The sequence below is a fragment of the Gadus chalcogrammus genome, chromosome 21, assembly GCF_026213295.1.
Source record: "Gadus chalcogrammus isolate NIFS_2021 chromosome 21, NIFS_Gcha_1.0, whole genome shotgun sequence".
Lineage (NCBI taxonomy): Eukaryota > Metazoa > Chordata > Actinopteri > Gadiformes > Gadidae > Gadus > Gadus chalcogrammus.
Window position 1 is genome coordinate 20,514,034 of NC_079432.1, and position 25,110 is coordinate 20,539,143.

At 42.7% G+C, this 25,110-nt stretch overlaps 1 pseudogene; it reads right to left on the bottom strand.

The window, feature by feature from the left end:
• Positions 1-1,939: 1,939 nt before the first annotated feature.
• LOC130374246 (protein unc-93 homolog A-like) overlaps positions 1,940-25,110 on the bottom strand; it is a 23,766-nt pseudogene continuing 595 nt past the window's right edge.

Below are 25,110 nucleotides of genomic sequence, written 5' to 3' on the forward strand. Positions count from 1 at the left end.
TTGAGCAGGCAGGGCACTTAAAATGTGTGAGAGAAAGTGGGGGGGATTTGTGCAGACTGACATAGGCTACTCATAAAACGTAGCATAAAATAATGTAAAAAAATAAATAAAAAATTATAAAAAAAATAATTATATTTTTTTATAAAAAACAAGCAAAGGAGCAGGCAAAAGGCTGGGATATGGTGGGGATTGGTCACGTTGACGGGAATGTTTAGTGACATGTGGGAGGGTGAACGGGGTTAAAAAAAAGTCTCAATCACTCTTCGACGTGCATGAAAACCAGCCGCGTAGTTATGAGGGAGGCCGTCCTCACACCGATCTTCCTCGTCGTCATCGTCCTCAATGTCCTCCGGTTCACCCAAAGCTACCCCAGCCTTAGCGGCAATGTTGTGCAACATAGCTGTCACACATATCACAGCGCATGACTTCGCCGGCGAAAAATGGAGTCCTCCGCTGGACTTGTGAAGGCATCTAAAGCGCAACTTCCACCTCCCGATCGTTAGCCTAAGTGGATGTTGATGTGCGTCGTACGATCATCGTACAGTTTTCAGACCGTTTCCCGAAAGCATCGTTGGTAACGAACGTCGTGAAAACGCTCATAGCTAACGAGTGCTCCAGGGTACTCGTAGGACGCTAAGAGCATCGTTAGCCTACTATAGAGTGAACTCATTATTGCATGAGGGAGTCTTCATTCATAAAAAATACAAACATTCGGGAGTATGCAATAATACAAATTATTCTAAAGAGGTCAGAGACTCCGTGCACAGCCCCGCCTTCCCCAGTGAACCAAGAAACCCCGCGCCGTGACGAACGGGGGATTTAACCCCCTCGGTTTAACACAGGAAACTTGAGATAAGAAGGTGAAATCGCCGGGCGTGCCAAGCTGCGACCGAACCGGCTCGGCAGTGTAGAAAGACCTATAGCCAGGGTTCGAGTTAGGTGGGAGCCAGTGGGAGCTGAGCTCCCATAGAGAGAGGTCTGGCTCCCATGAAAGCAGTAAACTCAAATATCTGTGGGGGTCTCGGAAAATACAGCAGCATATTATTGTAATTACCAATAAAGCTATTTTCCCTTCCACATGCAGAGTTATATTGACGTTAAGTGGGATAATAGAACGCCGGTCATTATCGGGAAAATAAGCCCAGACAGGGCGACCGGACACCGACTCGAAACGGAGGTGGTTCGATAATTTTTTTAATATTTTTTTTTACAATTTATTTGTTACCAACTTACCATACGTAGTGTTGATCAGCAGAGAAATAGTTAGCCAAAGAGGTTGACGTCGCTTAGCAACCGAAGAAGCTGGCGTTGTTGTGAAGGGCCCATGCAAGTGAACGGAGCGTTCCACGGCATTGAGAAGAGCCGTGTCATAATAGCCCATATTTACGTCCTATACCCCTTCAGCGCAAGGCCGGTACGGTCTCCCCCCACCGTCAACAACTTTAAGAGACCCCCACAGAGATGGAATCATAACTCGAACCTATAGCCAACTTCATCCTGCCCAACAATATGGGCAGGATCCAAGCTCTCCTAATCGGGTCAGCAATAGCCGCGTTTGAATGATAATGTATGAATGTTGCATTTTTAATGTCTACAAATATTCTATACTAGAGAGCCAATCAATGCAACCTTATGCGGAATAAGATAAAGTCGGCTTTCTTGCTGCGCAAAATATATGTTTAAAAAATCAGCACATTAAGTGCTGATTTAGTTGTCACACAAGCCATTTTGGATTTTTGTAATATGGAATTATTTCAGGGGGGGAAATGCCGTGAACAAATGTATGCACAGTGCGTTCAGGATTAGGACTGATATATATGTCGTCCTAGGCTTAATCAATTGTGTTTTAATATCTTTAGCATTCATATTATTGCAATCTATTCTTTTCGTAGTCTACTCTGCGGTTGGCCTTGATGGGGAGATATTTTAACCCTTTTTAACCCCATTTTCCTGCGACTTTCCTGCGTCTCCCCCTGCGTCATAGCCCGTTTCAGCACCATGTCAGTGGACAGGTACAATCCTACGATCGTCGTGAGTGCAGCGAATGCGCGTTCACGTTAAGAGGAGTTTCGGGAAACGATCCAAAGAAATTAACGATGGTTCGAAAGATCCATCGGGAGAATGATCGTACGAGCGAAAGCAATAATAATGTGTGCAGTAAGATTTATTTTTTCTCCATCTTTTAGTCAAATAAATAAGCAAATCCAATTTGTTCAATTTATTGAGCATAGGAAAAAAACCTCATTCAGTATGCTGAATCTTTGCATTTGAAACAAAACGTTTACAACAATACCCAATTTTAATGTGTTTACGGCTGGTGGTGGAGTTCATGGTAATAAGTTATTTTTTATTTGAGCACGGCAAGGTGTGCTGTCATGCATATTTGTTTTACGTTCTAATGGAGTTGACCAGTCAAGTTGCTCGGTCAGAACGGTATTATTTAAAGTTGATAGTGTTGGATCCTTTTCCTTTGTCCCCATTCAAAGGGTACATAAAACCTATATTTTTTATAAATAAAACAACAAACAAACAGTACAAAACCAACAGGGTTGTGAACTGTTGTATGCGTTATATAATAATATATAACATAGCAAGCACAAATATTATCATACAATTTATACATATACAAAAGTTATGAAATCTGAAGTTCGTAGCTGTAATATCTAGACAAAAAAGGTATATAGGTCTAATGTCACACATCTGTGTTTTTAAGATATTAAAATACAGTTGCTAGGGAACACACAATGTGGCCTCCAGGGATTGGACCTTGATTTGGTCCTAATTAAGAAAGAACAAAGTGTTCTTTAAAGACTCAACTCAGCAATTATAAATGTTGAGCCACCTTCTTTGGCTTCCTTGTTGTTTGAGTAGATACCCTCTTCAATGGGCGGGGTGGGGTTCTTCTTTTCTACATACTCCACAACGGGATAGGTGACAGCCGTGAGCAGCAGGACAGAGAGCAGGATGTACAGTTTGGTCTCTAGACAGATGAAGGTGCTGTAGGCAAAGGCAATGACAAAGCCCAGAGACTCCCACATGCGGTAGTTGGCGAACGCTGCCTCCTTGGCCCTTGGAAAAAGGACTCCGTAGAGGGCTGAAGGGAAGCACAAGAAAAAGACAGGAGTTGTCACCTGAAGTGCCAAATAGCATTGTATAGATATATATTTTTTCATAGCATTAAATGAGCAGCGTTTATAAATATGCATTTATTTGCAAGCGAGTTAAAGTAAGTGCATTTAACAATGTGGATACTACCTAAAAATGTACACAGAATCATGTGAATACATAAAGTTCATCAGAAAAAAATCAGTACTTAAAGCAAACTACGAAAATCCTAATATGTTATAGCAGTGCATTCTGGAGGAGATGGCTAAGAGCCTATAGGCCGCAAATGTGAAATTGAAAGCGGAGATTGACCTTGTTTCCTGTGTTAATTTTCTCACGCCTCGCCACAAGTCTACAAAGGGTTCAAAATTAATTTATGGGTTCTTAATTCATCAGCCGTTATAAGAATTTGCGGAAGGCATGCTCAAGTAAAAGTATACTTTTTAATTCAAGTGTCCAAATGGTGCGACAGCTGCTGCTGGGGATTATGATAAATTGTATTGTTTTGGAGCCATGGGTTGTTCAATAACTAAAATAGGCTATCACTCTTTCCAAAGAAAGTTGGTATCCAAAATGAAACTGTTGCGATACAACTGCACACCTTCATGTTATCAAAAACAACCTATATGCACGTACAGCATTGCATTGCAAATAAAATAATGTATTGAGATGAATGATCAATACATATAACAGAGGTCTAGGATAATAGTTTACCACAATAGATACAGTAATAATACTGTTGCGAAATGTAAATTGGCTGTAACCTCCGCCATGTCTTATAACTTGACAGTATCCATGGTGACTATGATAAACATACCCTAAGGTGATTGGTTAAACAGATTTATCTACTAGATCTAGATTTTGCTACTATTTTATGTAGTAATTTCGCCCAATGGAAATCACATTTTATGTGTATTCTCAGATTAATGTCAACGATTTGTTATTCAATTGTCGTATGGAAAAACACAACCAACAATCTCATTAAATGTAAAACGACCTTACAACGCAAGCCAATATCAATGCAGAGAGGCAGCGTTAATATAATGCCCTTTTGTGCATAATATTTACTTGCCAAGAAAGTAATGTTTATTGGTAGAATGCCCTCTAGTGGGCAGAACTTTCAATAGTGATATTGGCAATGCATAAGCCTTCGGTATTCAGTGTAAAAGTACATAGTTAGTATTAATATTGGGCACATTTTGAGCATTAACAATTAAAATATAATCTGAATATTAAAAATAGTAAAGAATTGGATTTAGAATGGGAGGAAGATTGACAGCTCTACTGATGTGCTATGTTTTGCTTGAGTTGAAATTAAGTTGAAAGAAATTTGTATGCAATAAATTGACTTAATCACTGGAGATGCAAGATAGGGCCCTATCTTGCATCCGGCACAATTGACTTTCTCACTGGCGCATGTGTCATTGCTAGTTTGAAACTGGCGCAGAGCTTTCTTTTCCCTCCTGCCCCACGCGTCGGCAAATTAGGGAATGATCTTGCACCCCAAGGGGCGGTTCGGCGAAAGGCGGAGGCATGTTCTGGCGCAAACTTTCCCTGGTGCTATTTTGCAGTTTCAGAAACCACTTGCGCCACAAACCAGGAAATACCTGGTTTAAAGTCAGTGGCGCGTTGTTCAGATGCTATTTTAAGGGCGCATGCATAATGTTGCTTGTGCACCTCGCGCATACACTTTGCTTCTCTCATCTACCTAGCCACACATTCTTGGTAAATTATTTGGGAAAGAACAGCTGATACAGCTGTAATAAGTTGTACTTTTAAATCAATGCATCTGCAAACCCATATTTTCTTGACACAGACATCGTGTACATGCCTATAACTTTTAGGATTGATGAGTATTTGATCGTGAGAAAACATTGTTTTACCGCGAGTGAGTGTTAAAAAGAATGAATGAATGCGGGCGCGCGTGTGTGTATGTGTAAAATTATTAAAGAGGACCTATTATACTACTTTTCTGGTCTTAATTTCTTATTAATGACTCCTATTGCGCAACCTGACACGAATCACAGCACAAAAAACGATGTCGATTTTCGGGAAACTCTTCCTCTCATCTGGGCGCTTTCAGCATTCTCTGTCAACACTCGGTTTCGTCCTTCTCCGCCCCCTCGCCCCCCTCCTGCCAACCCAACTCCGTTGTGATTGGTTACCTTCCTTGAAGCGCGCGCGAGGGCAGTTTGACCAGGCATATGTGGGCGTGGCAGGAGTGCCTCTACGTAGATGATTTCCTGGAAATGTGAACAAGTGAATCGCAAACATTGTCCCGAGTGTTTAGCGCCCTGCACAGCCACCCCAGACTGTCAGCAGGGAATACGTCGAAATGCATGTACGTCATTATTTGAGACTTTAGTATGGTTAAACATGACTATCAATCATTATAACAACGTTTATGTCGAAAAAGCATAATAGGTCCCCTTTAATGAAAGTGGGCGTGCGTGTGTGCGTCCATATGTTTAAACACACGCAAACTAAACACGTAACGCATAATACCATGGCAATGTACATTAACGGGGGGACACATGCATATTAGGAACACAAGTCTATAACGATAATGCATACAATACTGACAAGAAATAATGTTTATAATGTATTGCGTATATCATTAAATAGAACCACAGTTGCCGCACATCATATGTGTGTTAAAGGTCCCATGTAATGCCACCAGGTTTGGTGTGATCAGCCGTTACAAGCCGTTTTGGAAATCTGCCCCTTATGACATCACAGGTGGGCGTGTCCACCTAGATGTGTGACAGATAAATGAGCATAGTTTGCTACAATCCTACTGGGTAGGCTGGTAGACTGATCTATCCTGCACACATCTAGGTGGACACGCCCACCTGTGATGTCATAAGGGGCCGATTTCCAAAACGGCATGTAACGGCTAATCACACCACACCTGGTGCCGTCATGGGACCTTTAAGTTTTCTTCGCCGAAATTTATTTGAGGACTATTTCTGAAGTTGTGGAAGAAAACCTTATTCCATGTGTGAATAAGGCCATATTATTTGGCCATTAACTGAGCCATTTGAAGTTTGAAATTCATGTGCATCTGTCTCATCGGAGACCGCAGACGCGCTGTCAAAATATCAAATAGTCAGATTCAAATGCGCTCATGGCTCTTGAAGGGGATGGAAGCTGGCACTGTCATTGGTTTATTGCACGTTAAGCCCAAACCACACCTACGGATAATTAGGCTACTTCAGACCAACCCTTTTTAGAGGGTCATTTTTGCGCCGGTAAAATAGTAACATCGCCATAGAACCGCCCACAAAGCTACTTGCGCTTGGCGCTTCTCATTTGCGTTTCAGAACGTTAAAATAGGGCCCCATTCTTGTCAGGAGGAGACACCTTTAGGAGATACTCTTATATTTAAAATAATCTCCAGAGTTTGCTTAAGTCTTGGGTTTTCCCTGGCTGAGTCACATAATCCTTACATTGACTGGACAACCGGGGCCATCCTAGAATTGGGCATTACTTGTCATGCTACCTGTCTCTTCTTAAGGGCTACCTTTCCTATTGAGTCTTCATATCCTTTAGAGTAAATCCATGTACCCATCGAGTATCTTGACCTGAAGGAGGTATTTAGCAAGAAAAGAGCATCTACACTCCCTCTCCATAGACCATATGACTGCTCCATCAAGCTTTTGCCAGGCACCAGTCCTCGACATGGGCTGATCTCTTACCTGACGTGAATGGAAGGCTTTGAATGATTTCTTTAAGGTTGCCTTCGCCATTAGATGTACATTTTCCTTCACCTCTCCAGCTCGTGGAGGATCCCTGTATAGACCACCAGCACAACTACAACACAACACAATATTTTCTCTAAGGTGGACCTGAACAATGCCTACCATTTGTTTGTGAAACCGAAGAAGTGCAAGTTTCATGTCACTGATGTGCAATTTCTTGGTTTCATGCTTAAGAAGGGTCAAATGGATCCACAGCCCTGTGCTGTTAGGAACTGGCCTGTTCCCAAAACTGTTAACAAGCTGCAGAGATTCTTTGGATTTGCAAAATTCTGTCTGATGTTCTTCAAAGGTTTTAGCTTCAAGCACCAAGGTAGAAGAATAGAGCATCTCATGTGGACTCCTGAAGCAGACTAGGCATTCTGGAATCTCAAGCAATTGTTCTCCTCTTTGTCTAATCCAACACTGCCTGATCCTTCACTACCCATCATTGTTGATGTGATTGTTTCTGATGTGGGCGTAGGAGCAATCTTGTCTCAGAGCTGTGTTGATGGTATCATTACCTTATTTTCAAAACGCCTTACATTCAAAGAGGCCAGTTATGATGTGAATGGCAGGGAAGATGGCACTTGAAGAATGGTGACATTAGTTGGAAGGGGCCCAACATCCTTTCATGGTGTTGACAGATTTAGAAAAAAAGTTTAACCAACTAAGCCACAGCACCACAATGGTCTAAAATTAAATACTTCAATTCTTGTAATAACCGCTTAAGAAATCAATCATTCATAACAATTCTTGCCTGTCTCCAACAGGCTTGAACTTATGTCTAAAACACATTTATCTAATGGCAAGAGGTAAAAGAAATCCCCTGTGCTTGATTGGCCAGCAAACTCTACTTATCTGACCCCATAGAAAATGTATGGGGTATTGTCAAGAGGGAGATGAGAGACCGAACATTGCAGACGAGCTGAAGGCCACTGTCGAAGCAACCTGGGTTTCCATAACACCTTAGTAGGGTAAAAGGCTGATCGATTCCATGCCACTCTGCATTGATGCAGTAACGCCGCGTTCACACTGCACACATCCGTCGGCGGATGACAGAGGGCGTGTCTAATGTATTGGGGACGCAATCTGATTGGCCGACGGATCTATCGCTGCCTGAAAATTAAAGAAATGCTCAACTTTTTCACGCATGCAACGGAGCAGACAGAACGGACGGACCTACAATGTATTTCGAGAGCGCCCCATGCAAAGTCAATGAGATCAGTCAACGGACAGATGCAGTGTGAACGCAGCGTTATTGATGCAAAAGGAGCCCCACCAAGTACTGAGTGCACATACAAGAACATCCTTTTCAGAAGGTCAACATTTCCGTGTTAAAAATCTTATTTTTTACTGGTCTTATGTCATATTCAAATTTTCTTAGATACTGAATGTTGGGATTTCATGAGCTGTAACGCATAATCATCAAGATTTATGCAAACAAAGGCTTGAAATATTTCACTGTTGGTGTAATGTGTAAGTTTCATTTTTAAATTGATTTATTGAAATTAATTGTATAAAAACAATATTTTTCATTGAGATGTACCTGTATACAGACAGAACAGATATATTTTACATTGGTGCGGTCATGACTTATTCGCCTCCAGCATAGCAGCAAAGCAATTACATCTGGCAAAGCTGGGTTTGGAGCCTGAGGTTCTGCAAACCTCAGGCTTGGCAGTCGCCTTGAGGGCCATAGTATGTAAGCTTCTGGCTTCTATCTCCAGCATAGGGATGGAGCCCATTGCTCATTTTCACATTGCCTCTGCCCAAATAGATTTACCCAACACTGTTGTTGACAGACTAAACATTCCCTATGTGTGCAAACTTACTGAGTAACAAGGATTTTTCTGAGTTTGAAAATTAAAGCTTATAATTTAAATTGAACAGATTGAGAGATTTAAGGCTACCGTTTGTTTGGGTTTGCCAAATGGCGTCTGCCATGCCCCAAAGAGCTGGGAACACGAAGAACAGAGGCAGCTGGCCAGGATCTGGTTTCCAGAACAAGAGAGCCAGGATACAGGAGAGGTTTGTCAGGGCCGCTGCAAAATAACATTCAAGATGAATCCTATCATCGTTAACGATAAAGAGAAATAAGCAAATTACAGAGAAGTATGCAGTCTTAACACAAATAAATGATCATTCCATTTATAATGCTACATTAGTCAAACTCAAATAATGAGTTATTAATTAATTACAAAGACTATTAGAAATGTGCAATAGCATACCTATTGAAGACCAAATAATATCAAAAGTGCATACATTCAATTTGGAACGATGACATTATAAATCAAACTAACATTCTTTGTGAAACAACTTACCCAAGAAGAAAAGTGGAGCTCTGCCTGTGTACTCTGCCAGCTTTCCAAAGGCAAAGGAACAGACTGAATTTGTAGCTCCAAAGCAGATCATTGCATAGCCAACATAATGTATTCCCAAGGCACAAGTTACATAGTTCTGAAATGGACAAATAGAAACATTTGAAGTTTGAGCAAATTAATATATATGTTTCTGAATGTAGGGTTAGATTCAGCTTGTCAAACTTGATACACATAAGTTCATTTTCAAAGTTAATTATATTTATATGAATATACTGTGTATAGATCGATTTATTAAATTAAGAAACAATCATTGCCAGATAGAATTGCTATGCTGGAGGCGAATAATTCATGACCGTAACTGTCTAACTATAATTTAGGCTTTAACTAAAGATGTGTGCAGTAATACATCGTAAAAAAAAAGGATATTTATTGAAATTACTTAATTGATAAATGACACAAATACTTGCGGATTGGAAAAGGAGCGGGAAGAGGTACATTTTCCACAATATTTAATCCCTCCCTTCTCCAAAATTCAACGTATTTAAGCTTCCTTACTCATAAATATTATTATTATTATTAATATTTTCATTTATTATTATCATTATTTTTTTTACGCATCCAAATATATAAAATCTATTACTATTCAGATCAAATATATGCTGTAATTTCTTGCACATTTCTCCAAAAATGTAAACCTTTATGAATATATATATATATATATATATTATCTCACTACCGACCCGACCCCGGATAAGCGGATGACGATGAGGATGAGGATTATCTCACTATTGATAATTTTAGCATCAAAACTAATTCCATTCAGGAATTCCGAAACAATTAATAAAAACAACAACAACAACAAACTAAATAAATAAATAAACAATAAACAATTATCAGCCAATGATAATCCAAGCCCTTCATCCTTGCACCCTGCAGTAACTTCCTTAAACCACTATGTGAATAGTTTCATGCTTGGACATTGCTTGAGCTCTTCCTGCTCCCTGTTCCACTTTGTTTTACTCCACAGATAACACAAAAACCTTTTTTCGGTTGTACTCACCTTAGGAATGCTCGATATAAACGATATACGATATAAACGATAAAAATGGCCTACCTCTCTCCCTCTAATGGCCTACGATAGAGATTTTAGTTATATTGCTCTATCGCGATAATGCATGTTTGACGCGATCTATCCATGACCCGCGAAATATAAAGAGCGGGTCATGGGTAGAGCTACGCATTGAAGATGGCTGCAACCGTCTGCAACGCATCGTCGGCGACCCGTGAAATTTAAAAAGAGCCACGAGCTGCAACCAGCTGCATCGCATCATCCGTGACCCGCGAAATTTAAAGAGCCACGAGCTGCAACCGGCTGCAACGCATCGTCCGCGACCCGCAAAATTTAAAGAGCCACGAGCTGCAACCGGCTGCAACGCATCATCGTCATCTAAGCAAATATGGCTGAAAGCTAAACGGAGGAGCTGGTGATTGCCCTCATTTCATGTTCATTTTAAAATTGTATGCGTTCACTTTGCACTTTTATGTTTTAATATCAAGTATCTGTGCACACACTTGGAAGATTTTACTTTATTTAAAATAGCCATGCCTAATACGTATTTCCCTAATTCACAGTATCCGTTTCTTTATTAACAAGACACCACCAGTTTTAATTTAATTAAAGGGACTCTCACCTTTGTTGCATTTTTACACATTTTTTGGATAAGGTTAAATTGGTATTAATAAGGTAATAACACTCTAATATGCAAGACAGACCCACCAGGAGTAAAAACAAACAATTATTTTACTCTCATAATATTTAGTGAAAACTTCAACCCATAAAATTCTTCGGACCGAATGACCTTATTGGCCGACAGACCTGTCTGTTTGCTGCATGGATATATAAGGTTTTCCGTCTGCTTCTTGTGGCGCATTCGGGCCCGCGTCATCAAGGCGCGTCCTCAACTAGAGGGTTTGTTTTGATTCCACGGCAGACAGTAGCGAGTAGCGACCGTAGCGACTGACGATGGCAGACCAAAGTGGTCCACGGCGTACTGAAACTGCACCATTCAGTCCGATTAGGGGACTCATCTCGGACTCAGACTCACAGAGTTACCCTCCTCTGGAGCCTCAGGAAAACCTCCAGACTGTTGGCCACCAACTGCACCATTCAGTCCGACAAGGGGACCCGATTCGGCCTCAGAAGCCAAGTGGTCCCGCTCCCCTGGATGATTCTCAGGACCTCCAGACCGTTGGCAACCAACCGCACCACTCAGTCCGATTAGGGGACCCGTTTCGGACTCAGACGCGAAGTTGTCCCGCTACTCTGGAGCTCCGGGAAGACCTCCAGACCGTTGGCACCCAACCGCACCACTCAGTCCGATTACGGGACCCATTTCGGACTCAGACGCGACGTTGTCCCGCTACTCTGGAGCTACAGGAAGACCTCCAGACCGTTGGCACCCAACCGCACCACTCAGTCCGATTACGGGACCCATTTCGGACTCAGACGCGACGTTATCCCGCTACTCTGGAGCTACAGGAAGACCTCCAGACCGTTGGCACCCAACCGCACCACTCAGTCCGATTACGGGACCCATTTCGGACTCAGACGCGACGTTGTCCCGCTACTCTGGGGCTACAGGAAGACCTCCAGACCGTTGGCACCCAACCGCACCATTCAGTCCGATTAGGGGACCCATTTCGGCCTCAGACGCTACGTTGTCCCGCTACTCTGTTTGTAATGCTCATACACCTTTCTTATACTCAGTGGGACCACTGTCCTTCAACATGGGGCCTCAAAACGGTATCACACGAAGCCCATAAAATTACAGTGAGCCACCTGCTAAATTTCTTGTTTACTAGACCCCTGGTAGATATTATGACCCCTGGGAGTCTAAATATAACCCATGGGAGTCTAAACATAACCCATGGGAGTCTAGAACTTTTGTACTGTAGCGACCCTGGGACAGTTAAATAGTTTGTGTGTTATGTGTTACATTATATTTCGTTGTCCGCTATGCCAGTTGTTCTATGTGCATGTATTGTAATGTTCTTCTTGTCAATCAGCGTGGGGGCGAATCATTAGGTCAGCTGGGGGAGGGCCTTAGAAGAACAGGAGGGTGGGGGCCTGCACGCGATTGAGACCGTGTTGGGGGTTGCCGGGGTAACCAGGGTTTGTTTTGCGTCGGTTTTCTGCCGTTGGTTACAATGTTACGGGTTTCAGTGACCTGGTTTTGGTTCATTAAAACTACCTTCAACTACTAATGACTCGACATCATTATGTCACCGGCGAGGTCGTTACAGTACTCAAAAAAATAATGCTTAGTTTTGTAAAATAACGCTTAGGGGGTGGGGCATTGGAGGAAGGCGGGATGATTTGAATGTGCTGTAATTCTCAAATGCAACAAAGGTGAGAGTCCCTTTAAGAGAAGTATACGTCATTACACAGAAGATTTTTTTCTTTGTTAAAGTCTCTGCAGCTACAACATTATGTTGTATGATTACAGTTTTGCACAATAAATGTTCTCAAAACGACATAGGCCTACTAAGTTTCTTTCTTTTGTTTTATACATTTAGCAGTTTGGCTTTCCTTAGAGTCTATGTAACCTGTTCTGAAATGGTTCTATTATGATTTATATATCGTGATATATATCGTTATCGCAATAGGTTGCAATGTATATCGCAATATGGATTTTAGGCCATATCGCCCATCCCTAACTCACCTTTCCCATTTTAAAATTAAACAATCCCCGTAAAAAAAACCTCCCTCCTCTTTCGATTATGTTTTATTGAATGATTGCCAGTAGTTGATTTATGTTTTAAAAATGTATTGTGCAGTTTGATATTCAACAGATCTGTCAATTTGAGTGTTTTGGCCTTTATGAATAATGAGTTTGTATGATCCCTATAACCAGCATTGAAGATGGTCCGTATAGCTCCTTTCTGCAGAATAAACAGTGAATGTAATGTACCTTTGTAATTATTACCCCAAACCTCTGTACAGTAACTTAAATAAGGTGAAACCAGTGGACAATAGAGAATGTGTAGTGATTTATGATCCAGAACCTGTTTAGCTTTATATGATACTGCAATGCTTATTTGCAGAGCCGGACAGTAACAGAGTACATTTACTTGAGTACAGTACTTAAGTACAATTTTGAGGGATCTGTACTGTACTCGAGTATCATTTTTGGGGAGTACTCATGACTTTACTTAAGTAAATTTGAGAGGCAAATATTTTACTCTTTACTCCGCTACATTTCTATCTATAACCGTGAGTACCTGTTACTTCTTCTAAAAAAATAAAAAATAAAAGGAGAAAAGAAAAATCTTGGAAACCCTCAATTCTTTGGTTTCCCTCTCAAACGTGATTGGATTGTGCAGGCGCCACTGATTAGGACAGCCTTCAGCCTATCAGCAATCACCTTCGCTTTCCGCCAAAGTCAACTCCACGGTCAGATTTGAGAGACGATTGTTGATTTGATTGATGAAAAAACAGAGAAACTCACACATACATTCAATTGTTAGCTGAATTTTCTTTTCTGATATTACGAATTTATGTAGGCTGAGCAATTGTTTTTATGTTCTTGAGTATACTGTTATACTATATACTGTTGTGCTATTTTGTCTTGTGGGCAAGTGAGAAATGTTAAATAAAGCAACATGGTAAAAACATGAAAATGATTTGATTTTACTTTCAATTCCTTTTACATCCTCCAAGGTATTAACATTTTGCATAACTCCATGTAGGACGTTTCTATACATAAATGTAAGCACTGTGGCAGTAGTAATGCAATATTTAGAAAATTGTAGTCTTGTACTCTTGATACTCAAGTACTTTTAAAAATGAGTACTTCAGTACTTTTACTTAAGTAGACATCTTACTGTAGTACTTTTACTTGTACTTGAGTACAATTTAGCAAGGGGTATCTGTACTTTTACTCAAGTAAGGAAGCTGTGTACTCTGTCCGCCTCTGCTTATTTGCACCTTTGAGTGTATGTTGTATGTGATTTCCAGTTCAGTTTTTCATCAATTGTTAAACCAAGGAAACTTTCAATGTTTATCCCATCACTCTGTATCTTTATTTGTTCCTTTATTCTGCAGTTTCCAAATAACATTTAAGCATGCTCAATCAAAAGATAATTTGTTAATATTAAACCATCATTTTAATTTGTTCATTTCTAAATTGATCACCTCTACTAATTGATGTAAATCATCACAATAAATAAATAAATATATATAATAATTATATATTTTATCGTCAGCACAAAATATTTTAAACAAAACAAGCTTCAACACTGACCCCTGGGGGACACCACAAGCAATGTCCAAACACATAGAGGAAGAATCAGCAAGTTTCACAAATATTGCCTATTACTCAAGTAACTCCTATCCAACTTGCCAGCTATACCCCTGATTCCGTAACGCTCCAGTTTATTTTTTCCAGATGTCATGATTTAGTGTGTCAAATGCTTTGTTTTTGATCTAAGAATATCCTCTGGATTGTTATTTTTGGTCTATAGAATTTGTGAGTCATTCAACTGAGATTGCAATGGATTTAAAGATGCCCACTGCACACCTTAATAGCCCGTATTAACATAATTGGAATAATAACTTATCGGCTTGTAGTGACCACTTAAAGTTAACTAGAGAATCTAACCTATTTAATGCGCTGTGTTCAGAGACGAGGCTGTCTGTTGCATTGTTCTTTCTGCACTTGAACGTACCTTAGTGTACTCCCCGGAGAGGAAGCTCTGCTCGAAGCCACTGTACATGGTGAGTGGGATCAACATTAACAACCTCCGGTCTTTGAGCAAGCTGAACGTGGAAAGGAAAGTCTGGCAGAAGGGCTCCCTGTTTCCTCTGAACTGTCTGGTCTGTTCCTGGTCAATGTTGTCCAGGAACACCGCCACTATGATCATAGCCAGTATCCCAACTCCTGTGGGGAAGCAGAGGGTGATACAATTGGGGGGTATATGTTGGGCCTACGTATAGGCCAAAGAATTTGTCTTTCATGAGCTTCCCGCCGTTAACCGATCCGTTGAGCTCTACTTTAATTAATCAATTGTTTATATCAAATCAGAAGTAGATATGAAATAAATTGTGTTACCAATGTAGCATCCCACCAGTATATGGACAAGCTCCTGTTCTGGTTTGGGGGTGGTGGTGTTGGAGAGGGTTACATCACACACGTTTGCTCCGCAGTACTGCAACATCTCCACTGAGATGGAAGCTGCAATAAAAAACAAACCCGTTTCCCTCGAAATGCATGGGCTGAACACAAACAGCATCAGTAGAACAGACTGTACAATTGTTCCAGACAATATCCCCATTAGTTACCGGAATTCCGGTAGGTATAAAAGTAGATCACACAGATGAAATATTCTCACATATTTTTACACATGAATGCCATTGGGCATGTCCTACAAAAATGAAAGCAAAGGCCAAAGGTCATCACTTGTGACGGCAATGAATCAAAGACCTTTTTTTAAACTTTCCTAGTCATTTAACCCTGCCTCATCCCTTTTCTAAACATGGACCTTTGCTCAATGTGTATCGTTGTGGGGCCAGTACATTGACACCATAAGTAAACACTAACTTTTATTGGAATCCTGTCCAAAGATAAGGGAAGACATGAGGTTGCCCCAGACCGCAGACGACTGGAAGATGAAGAAGAAGATGCCAAAGGTATGAGTTGATAACGTCTGAACCCTTCTTGCCATCAATGAAGCCTGCAGGTTGCCAGAGGATGGTCAGCGTAAGTGCACTTAGCCGACCACAGGGGGGAGCCCCCCAAACCCAGGATTGCAGATGTGGGGATGAGTGTATACCTGTTGAGCAGAGATGTATTACGCTTTATATAATGTCATTTGCTCTCTCTACCTCTAATATGTTTACATACAGCTAATACCAGAATTAGTGTGGGTTGCAAAAAGGCTTACAATATTTGGTGTACCCATCAAGGACAACCCCAATAGGAAATTCTCAAAAAAGCATTGATTGCTTAAAATCGTTTATCACAGTCAATTTCCAATAACAATTTTGCAGGTGCTCACAGGCAAGTTTTTATAATGAAAGTCAAAGGGGAATATACACTGACTTCAACCATTCTGAGGGGTATTCCACAAAGCCGGTTTTATCACATAACCGGGTAATTAACCCAGGGTTTGCGGTAACCCTAGGTTTTCCGTTCCAAAACGAACACAGTATGTTAGTTGCTATAGAAACATATGCTCTGAATCAAACCTGGTCGGAGCAGGTTTTGCGCAGGTTAAGTTAGGAACACAACCCGGTTTTGGGTATCTAAACACGCCTTCACCGCAGATTTCATGTGTTCACAATGGCATGCCCTGTTTGATGAGAGGCCTGTTGATATCGTAGCGCAATTATTCATGCAATCCACCGGGAGCGATTAATAAGACCACTGCTCGACATCTTGGCTTACCCGGTGACTTTTTGCTGGAGAGATATAGATTCTCCCGCAAATCTTTAATATATTTAAATAGCCTTTATCCATCCTTACATAGCCAACACTACCAAACTAGGACCTTGCCTCAGTTCACTTCACACTATTTGCGTAGCCCTCCTTTTTTGCAAATGGTAGTTTTATCTATAATGTTGGAGATGCTGAGCACATCTCAGGTCCTTTCAGATGACTCATCCACGTCCGGACCAAGATTTTCATCGGCCTCCTATCATGCAAAGAGCAATATTGGCTGAGTAGGCCTACTATGCCGAGAGGCGCTTACAACAGAAAGTATAAAATAGTCCTAACAGACTTACATCCACTGGAGAATGTTAGATCGTAGCCGGCGGCTCCATTACAAGCACTTATCATCTTGATCTGCGAAGTTGGTGAATCATCACTTTTAGGTTTTCTACCCAGTTACCAAAAAATACATTTGGAACATTTGCGCTGTGGCACGCACACGGTTTGCTGGTGTTACTTCGAAGACAAACAAAATCTAAAAAGAAAAACACAAACACCTAACTTCAACCAGTGGGGTACCCTCACATGGCCCCTGACTCTCTGAGGAGGTAGGCCTACCTCCAGGTACCCCCTCCGTGCCAGGGTGCCCTGAATTTATGTCTATTGCAGCTCCTCCACCAGGGTCAAGACAATTTGAGGGCCAGATCCAGTCTGACGACTGTCTGCCTTTCACGATTGGCTTAAAAAAAAGGGCTTATTTAAAGGCAGGAGTGACAAATATGGTATGAAAAATGTAAATGCTGGACTGACAAATATACCAATACAATGGTGGGAAAAGCTTACCAGTTTGTATGTTTTATACTTTTTTACTTTTTTAATTTAATTTTACTAAAATTTTTTAGAAGAAAATGGTTATGTGATTGGAAACGTTAAGAATGCTGAACTGGGATATGGGTTCATGGGTTTTCATGATCCATACATCACGTCTTATAGGTTTGGCGTGGACGTGCACAACCCTGTGTTAACCAACCCGTGTTAACCAACCCCGTGTTGATTGAACTAATGCATAACCCGTGCGGCGGAAGCGACAGCTCTGGTTTAGTTGGCACAGGGTCAATCAACCTAGAGTTCAGCGTTAACTCTGTGTTTGTTAACCTCCGTTCATGGAACACCCCTCTGAAGGCGAACAACTCAGGGTTGTCAATGGTACACAAAATAGAAACCAGGCGTAAGCAGGCCTCCAAAAAGTGAAGGACCGCTTTGGCAAGAGGTGGCGCCATGACACGCAATCAAACCAAAACCATCAGCCCAATTCAATTAATCCCAATTCTGCTTCAAATCGGCCCAGGGACTTGACACTCTGCGTTCGCTCAATGTGCATTGGCATGCCAGCATGCTCGCGGACCACTGTGCATACAACGAGTTGGTGTAACCACACACATTTTTTGTGTCTTAATGTCTACTTTTTTATTACTATTGTAATCCTGTTTTTTCTTATTAGTGTGGTTGCAAAGCGAGCCACACCATTGCATTCATGTGTCTTATTATTACTTGCACTTCTGCAAGCAGGCAAGTACCTTTCTCTTGCAAACTACTTATCAGGGTGCCAAGCACAACATGGGAATGCAACCTATTGTAATCATGACTGTTTTTATTATTCTGCCAAATTGACGATGCAAGCCTTAACCGCTCGCATGCTTTTATGAAACTTTCCACAGCTGTAGAGGCTGACTCAATATTAACAGAGAAGAAAAATACACTGATTTGGCCAAAGGTGGCGCTATAGTTAATAGTCCCGAAAATGAAAACTTTGAACAAGCATATCTCATGACCCTTTGATTTAAACTCATGAAACTTTGCCTCAGATATCCATATCCTCATGGTGGGCATATCTTGTCCCTCAAGAACCGCCAATTTTATTTAAAACAAAATCCCTAAGAATCCTACGGTTTTTTCCATCCATACATTTGTTCTTACAACTGGGTATGCATACCACTGGTGGTACGCAATGCGCTATTTAGTGGTATGTAGAGGAATTTCAAAAAAAAAAAATTAAAAAATAAATAATAATCTATATATCAAAATAACTAGTACAAATGGAGATACATTACTTATTCTAAAATGGGGTTTAGAATAAGTTTAGCCTTTCCTGTATTTCTGTTAGCAATGTCAGCCTGCCGTTGAGAACTATTTTATACGCAGTGGTGACCCTCATAGTCAACACAGGAGAAGCTGAGGCTATTCCAGCGTTGGTCAACCATGTTGCAAAACAAAAAAGGTCTTAATGGTCTGTTGTTCAGGGTCTTAAAATGGTCTGTGTATGGCTTGGCAGTAAAACAAGCAGTAACTTCCTGCTTGTAGCTTTAATTATTCTTATTATTATTCGCTTTCTGACACACAAACATTAACATAGAAAGCAAATACATACATATGGATAGGTAACTATAGGGAATATTATGCTATGTCAATTCTAAGCAATAGTACATATCGTTCTTAAATCGAATAAGACGATAAGATAATAATATATGTGTGTGTGTGTGTGTGTGGTGTGAGTTGTATGGGAGAACATGTAAAGGTTCAAAGGAACTATGAGTAACATCTTGCCCCTTCATGTTTGACACCAGTGTGGAAAAGGCATAGTCAACTAATGGAACCGTTCCACCGAGCGGTGGAAGTACGGGTAGGTGCGGTACGGTTTCGCGTTTCCACCTCCAAAGTGTGCGGTCCCAGAACAAGCACACTGAGCCGAGCCTTAGCCCTACCTATTTTTTGGTACTCCCTCCGTTGGGGTACCAAGCGGTCTGAAAGTGTGCCGAAAAGTTGGAAGCTACAATGCTGTCCGTTTGATTAGTCGAACATAATCGTCCTTCCGTAAAACGGGGGTAGAAACGAACAAACACAGTACCCGCAAGGGATTTCTGGACAACGCAAAAGCTTAGTTTATAGAAGAAAATGTTGCGCAAAAGTTTGCTTCTCAGGACATCCTCCATTGTTGCTCTTCGTTTAATTGTGTTTGCATCTCCTTTTTCATTGAACTTATTAGCAGGCTACACTGTGTCGCGCTGCTATGATGTCACGATGCTCACGTAGCTGGCGCGGCTTCGCCTCAGGCTTAAACCCGCCCTAACACAAGGATACTGTCGGCGGTGAAATGCGAGCCGCACCTAACCAGATCTAACTGTACTGCACCTAGCCAACACCTCACCGCTCGGTGTAAGGTGCCATAAGGGCCCTGGGCCGCTTATCTTTATAAGATCAGAGCTGGCCTGGGGCGAACGGTGACCACTGAAGCAGTTATCTATCAGTGCGTTGACATTGGGTAGCTTGATAGGATTAAGCCATATATTGGCCCCTAAAAGGTACGTCAGGCCACGTCACCATGAGAGATGAAACTGGGATGGCTTTATAACGCCAAAAGGGAGAAAGAGCCCCCATCTCGGCCTCCTTCTCTCAGGTTTAGAGTACTTGTTTTATTGCATGTTTATTGTTTGAATAATTATGCATCATGCTCATATGTCATATTTTTATGTTGGCCCATATATGTGTTGTAGGGATTTGTTTTTGTTGATTAGACATGGCTCATCCCATAAACACATGTGGTATATTATGCCTGTTTTAAATCAGTTTATCATTTTTCTACCCCACATAGGATATAACAGATTTTTAATTAGATCTTAAGATGCCGATGATGCAACTTATTTCAACTGTAATGTTGATATGTCTTTACACTGTTTGGCAGCCGAACCTGCTGGCTTCACCCCCAAGCCTTACATGGCCTTCCTCCCGTTAACAAGGCAGGCCTGAGGATCATTAAGCAGGAGTGCTTGGGGTTAAAGGTCCCATGACATGAAAATTTCACTTTATGAGGTTTTCTAACATAAATATGAGTTCCCCTAGCCTGCCTATGGTCCCCCAGTGGCTAAAACTTGCGTTTAGTGTTAAACGAGCACTAGCTGTTCTGCTCCCCTTACTCTGCCTGGCCCGCCCAGAGATGTTAGCCCGCCAATGAGACACGACCGTGCGAGCGCCACATGTGTGTGTGTGAATACACACACTGTAACGCAAGTGTTTCTTGTCGGTTCTTTGACGTCTCTTGTATTTCCACAACGAGAATGTCGTGGGGGTTATCTGAGACATGGTTGACAAGGAATTGGGGGAAAGGAACTTTGGCTTTGACTCGCTGAAGTACATGAACTGCGACATGCCGCCGGTTGCCGCGAGGCACCATCGCCCGGCAGCGGGCAGCCGGCAGCAGGCAGCGCGAGGTTCAGTCTACTACAGATTGATGTGAAAGTGGAAGAACCAGAGACGTTGCAGAACCCGACAAAGTCGTTTGTGATTCATAATATCGTCTGGAGGCGCACACAGCTTTTGGCCGTGATAATATGTATTATATGATATAGATATCTATGTATTATATGATATTATTTAGATATAGAGCTCCAGGACTGTAACGCAAGTGTTGTACACTTCCTTGTTATTTGGATAACCGTTCTGCTTTTGGTGTTATGGCGCATAACACGTCGGACTCTCGTCTCTGGTATTTCTACGACGAGACTCGTAGTGGGGGTTATCTCAGCCAAGGTTGAGAATTAATTGGGGGGAAGGAACTTTGCCTTTGACTCCCTCAAGAACATGAACCACGACATGGAGGAGAAAGGGATTGTTGGCGGCGAATGTCTCCCGCTTGAGCCCCGCTGAGGGACCACCGCCGGAGGTGGAGGTGCCTAAGCGCTGCCCGGCAACAATCCCTTTCTCCTCCTTGTCGCGGTTCAGTCTACTTCACATTGATGTGGACGTGGAAGAACCAGGAACGTCGGAGAACCCAACGCGGTCGTGTGAGATTCATAATATCGGCTCACACAGCTTTTGGCCGTGATAATATATATTATATGATATAGATATCTATGTAGGCTATATGATAATATTTGGATATAGAGCTCCAGGACTCCTGTGTGTTCTAGAATATTTACAGAACACGGCTAAAGGCTGTGTGCGCCTCGCCATTGCGATACATCCACTGTAAACAGAGCGCATGGTACCGTGGCCGTAAGCTGCTCAGCGCCACACCCCCACCCTCCTCTTTGACCCGCCTCTCTCCTCCTCATTTGCATTATAGCTACAGACACCAAAACAGCGCATTTGGGGGAAGCTCAATGTGCGACTGGCTCGGAGTGGCTGTAACTCTGCACACACAAAAACTAAATGTACAATCCATGTCTCTTCCGGAAAAACGTTCTTCTGCTGAATTTCAGCAACGTCTTTGAATACTGTGTTAGTTGCCCACTAATACCTATATTAAAGAATACATAAAATAGCATGTCATGGGACCTTTAAAGGGGAGAGCAGGCTACCACACAGGAGAGCTAGGGCAAGCCAACTACAGACAGCATCTGTGGGACCTTCTGGGAGTACTGTACCACTGCCGATTAGAGGTGGAAATTGAATTGGACTTATTACGGATTGGACCCTGACGGAGGTGGATGACCCTTTCCCACCCTGGTGGTTTTTATTTAAACAGAAAATAAATTCCTGAGTTGGAACTGCTCTCTGTGTTGTGTGGTTTTATTGTTCAACTTGGTGGCGTGGAAACCCCACACCCACTGGCCTGCTACATATGCTGGAGAATATTATAATATGACACCAAGTTGAATAAATAGACTACACAGAGAACAATGGAAGCGTTGCAAAAAGACTGGTGGAAACTAACATTGCACAGCAGGCTATGTATAGGGAGCTGATGGGAGCGCTTACAGCCGGCCATGTCGGCATGGCTGCAGGCGCTGCAGTTTCCTGTCCTGGCCCTCAGCGGGTTTGTCTCGACGCAGCCGGAGATGCCGCCGCAAGAGACGCCGCCGCGAGTGACGCAGACGCGAGAGACAAGGCAGTGGGAGACGAGGCAGACAGAGACGACTCAGGTAATGGGAATGCAGATGCCCTATCCAGGAGGGATGCTCTAGGGAGCTTAACTGCCCCTCCCTCCTGGTTGGAGCTGAGGGGGAGGCTGTGTGGCAGAGAAGAGTGAGGGGAGTGGTGATTGAAGGGGTATTTCTGGCAACCTGCTGGCTCCACCACAAAGCCTTAGATGGACCTCTTCCCGTTAATGAGGCAGACCTGAGGATCATTAAGCAGGAGTCCTTTGGGTTAAAGGGGAGAGCAGGCTACCACACAGGAGAGCTAGGGCTAGCCAACTACAGACAGCATCTGTGGGACCTTCTGGGAGTACTGTACCTCTGCCGACAAGAGAGGTGGAAATTGAATTGGACTAACTGCGGATTACGTATTGGACCCTGACAGAGGTGGTTGACCCTTATCCTACCCTGGCGGTTTTTATTTACACAGTAAATAAATCGCCCTGAGTTGGAACTGCTCTGTGTTCTGTGGTTTTATTGTTTACCTTGCTGGTGTTGAAACTCCACAACCACTGGCCCGCTGCAACTGTAATATACTGAGAATACAGGGCAGGAACATAAATGCATGTTCAATATACAGGGAATTGGGGTGGGGACACGATAGGTGTCCAATTTCGAGGCCCAAAGTACAGGGCCTTGTGATTGGCCAGTGCATGTGGGGGAAGTTACTTATAACTAGTGCTGTCAAGCGATTAAAATATTTAATTAATTAATGCCATAGTTAACTCGTGATTAATCCAAAAAAATTCTACTATAAATATCCCTTAATTTCGTGCTGCTAGCCTTTTAGTGAGAGAGTGTAGAGGACGACCGTAATAAAACATATTTGGTAAGATGGATATAAGAAGAGAGACCGGCAGTGAATTCAACCCGGTCCACTTGACATCAGGTAGGTGCATGACAGTGGTACCGTAAAACTTCAATAGCCCGGGCTTTTATTTGTTTCAATCACTGAACTTTCGAACAAAATCTTGCTCAGCAAAGATGGGAAATATTATAACATTTATTATTTAACCAGTATTAATATTCCTACTGTACGTAGGCCTATACACATTACCAGGCTATTGAATAACGCCTACACACACACACACACACACACACACACGGTGGCGGAGTGGTAATCGGGAGAGTCGGGAGAATTCCCGGTGGGCCGTTAACGTTTCGGGGCTGTTGGGCTGATTACTGCGGGATAACAATATTGCATTTTTTAAAAGTTCCTTGCAGCACCGTCCGGCAGCCTGAGCTGTGCGCCCGACACCTCTCAATCACTCAACAAACTATCAACGTCGCAACCAAGTCGAATTTGTCTAGAGGGGAGTAACTGATCAAACTCCCGAAGTGGTACAGCCCAGGTGGGCCTTGAACTGCGATTGGTCAGAAAGACGTAACAGCTAATAACCTTAAAGGGACTCTCACCTTTGTTGCATTTGAGAATTACAGCACATTCAAATCATCCCGCCTTCCTCCAATGCCCCACCCCCTAAGCGTTATTTTACAAAACTAAGCGTTATTTTAGAGTACTGTAACGACCTCGCCGGTGACATAATGATGTCGAGTCATTAGTAGTTGAAGGTAGTTTTAATGAACCAAAACCAGGTCACTGAAACCCGTAACATTGTAACCAACGGCAGAAAACCGACACAAAACAAACCCCGGTTACCCCGGCAACCCCCAACACGGTCTCACTCGCGTGCAGGCCCCCACCCTCCTGTTCTTCCAAGGCCCTCCCCCAGCTGACCTAATGATTCGCCCCCACGCTGATTGACAAGAAGAACATTACAATACATGCACATAGAACAACTGGCATAGCGGACAACGAAATATAATGTAACACATAACACACAAACTATTTAACTGTCCCAGGGTCGCTACAGTACAAAAGTTCTAGACTCCCATGGGTTATGTTTAGACTCCCATGGGTTATGTTTAGACTCCCAGGGGTCATAATATCTACCAGGGGTCTAGTAAACAAGAAATTTAGCAGGTGGCTCACTGTAATTTTATGGGCTTCGTGTGATACCGTTTTGAGGCCCCATGTTGAAGGACAGTGGTCCCACTGAGTATAAGAAAGGTGTATGAGCATTACAAACAGAGTAGCGGGACAACGTAGCGTCTGAGGCCGAAATGGGTCCCCTAATCGGACTGAATGGTGCGGTTGGGTGCCAACGGTCTGGAGGTCTTCCTGTAGCTCCAGAGTAGCGGGACAACGTCGCGTCTGAGTCCGAAATGGGTCCCGTAATCGGACTGAGTGGTGCGGTTGGGTGCCAACGGTCTGGAGGTCTTCCTGTAGCTCCAGAGTAGCGGGACAACGTCGCATCTGAGTCCGAAATGGGTCCCGTAATCGGACTGAGTGGTGCGGTTGGGTGCCAACGGTCTGGAGGTCTTCCTGTAGCTCCAGAGTAGCAGGACAACGTCGCGTCTGAGTCCGAAATGGGTCCCGTAATCGGACTGAGTGGTGCGGTTGGGTGCCAACGGTCTGGAGGTCTTCCCGGAGCTCCAGAGTAGCGGGACAACTTCGAGTCTGGAGGTCCTGAGAATCATCCAGGGGAGCGGGACCACTTGGCTTCTGAGGCCGAATCGGGTCCCCTTGTCGGACTGAACG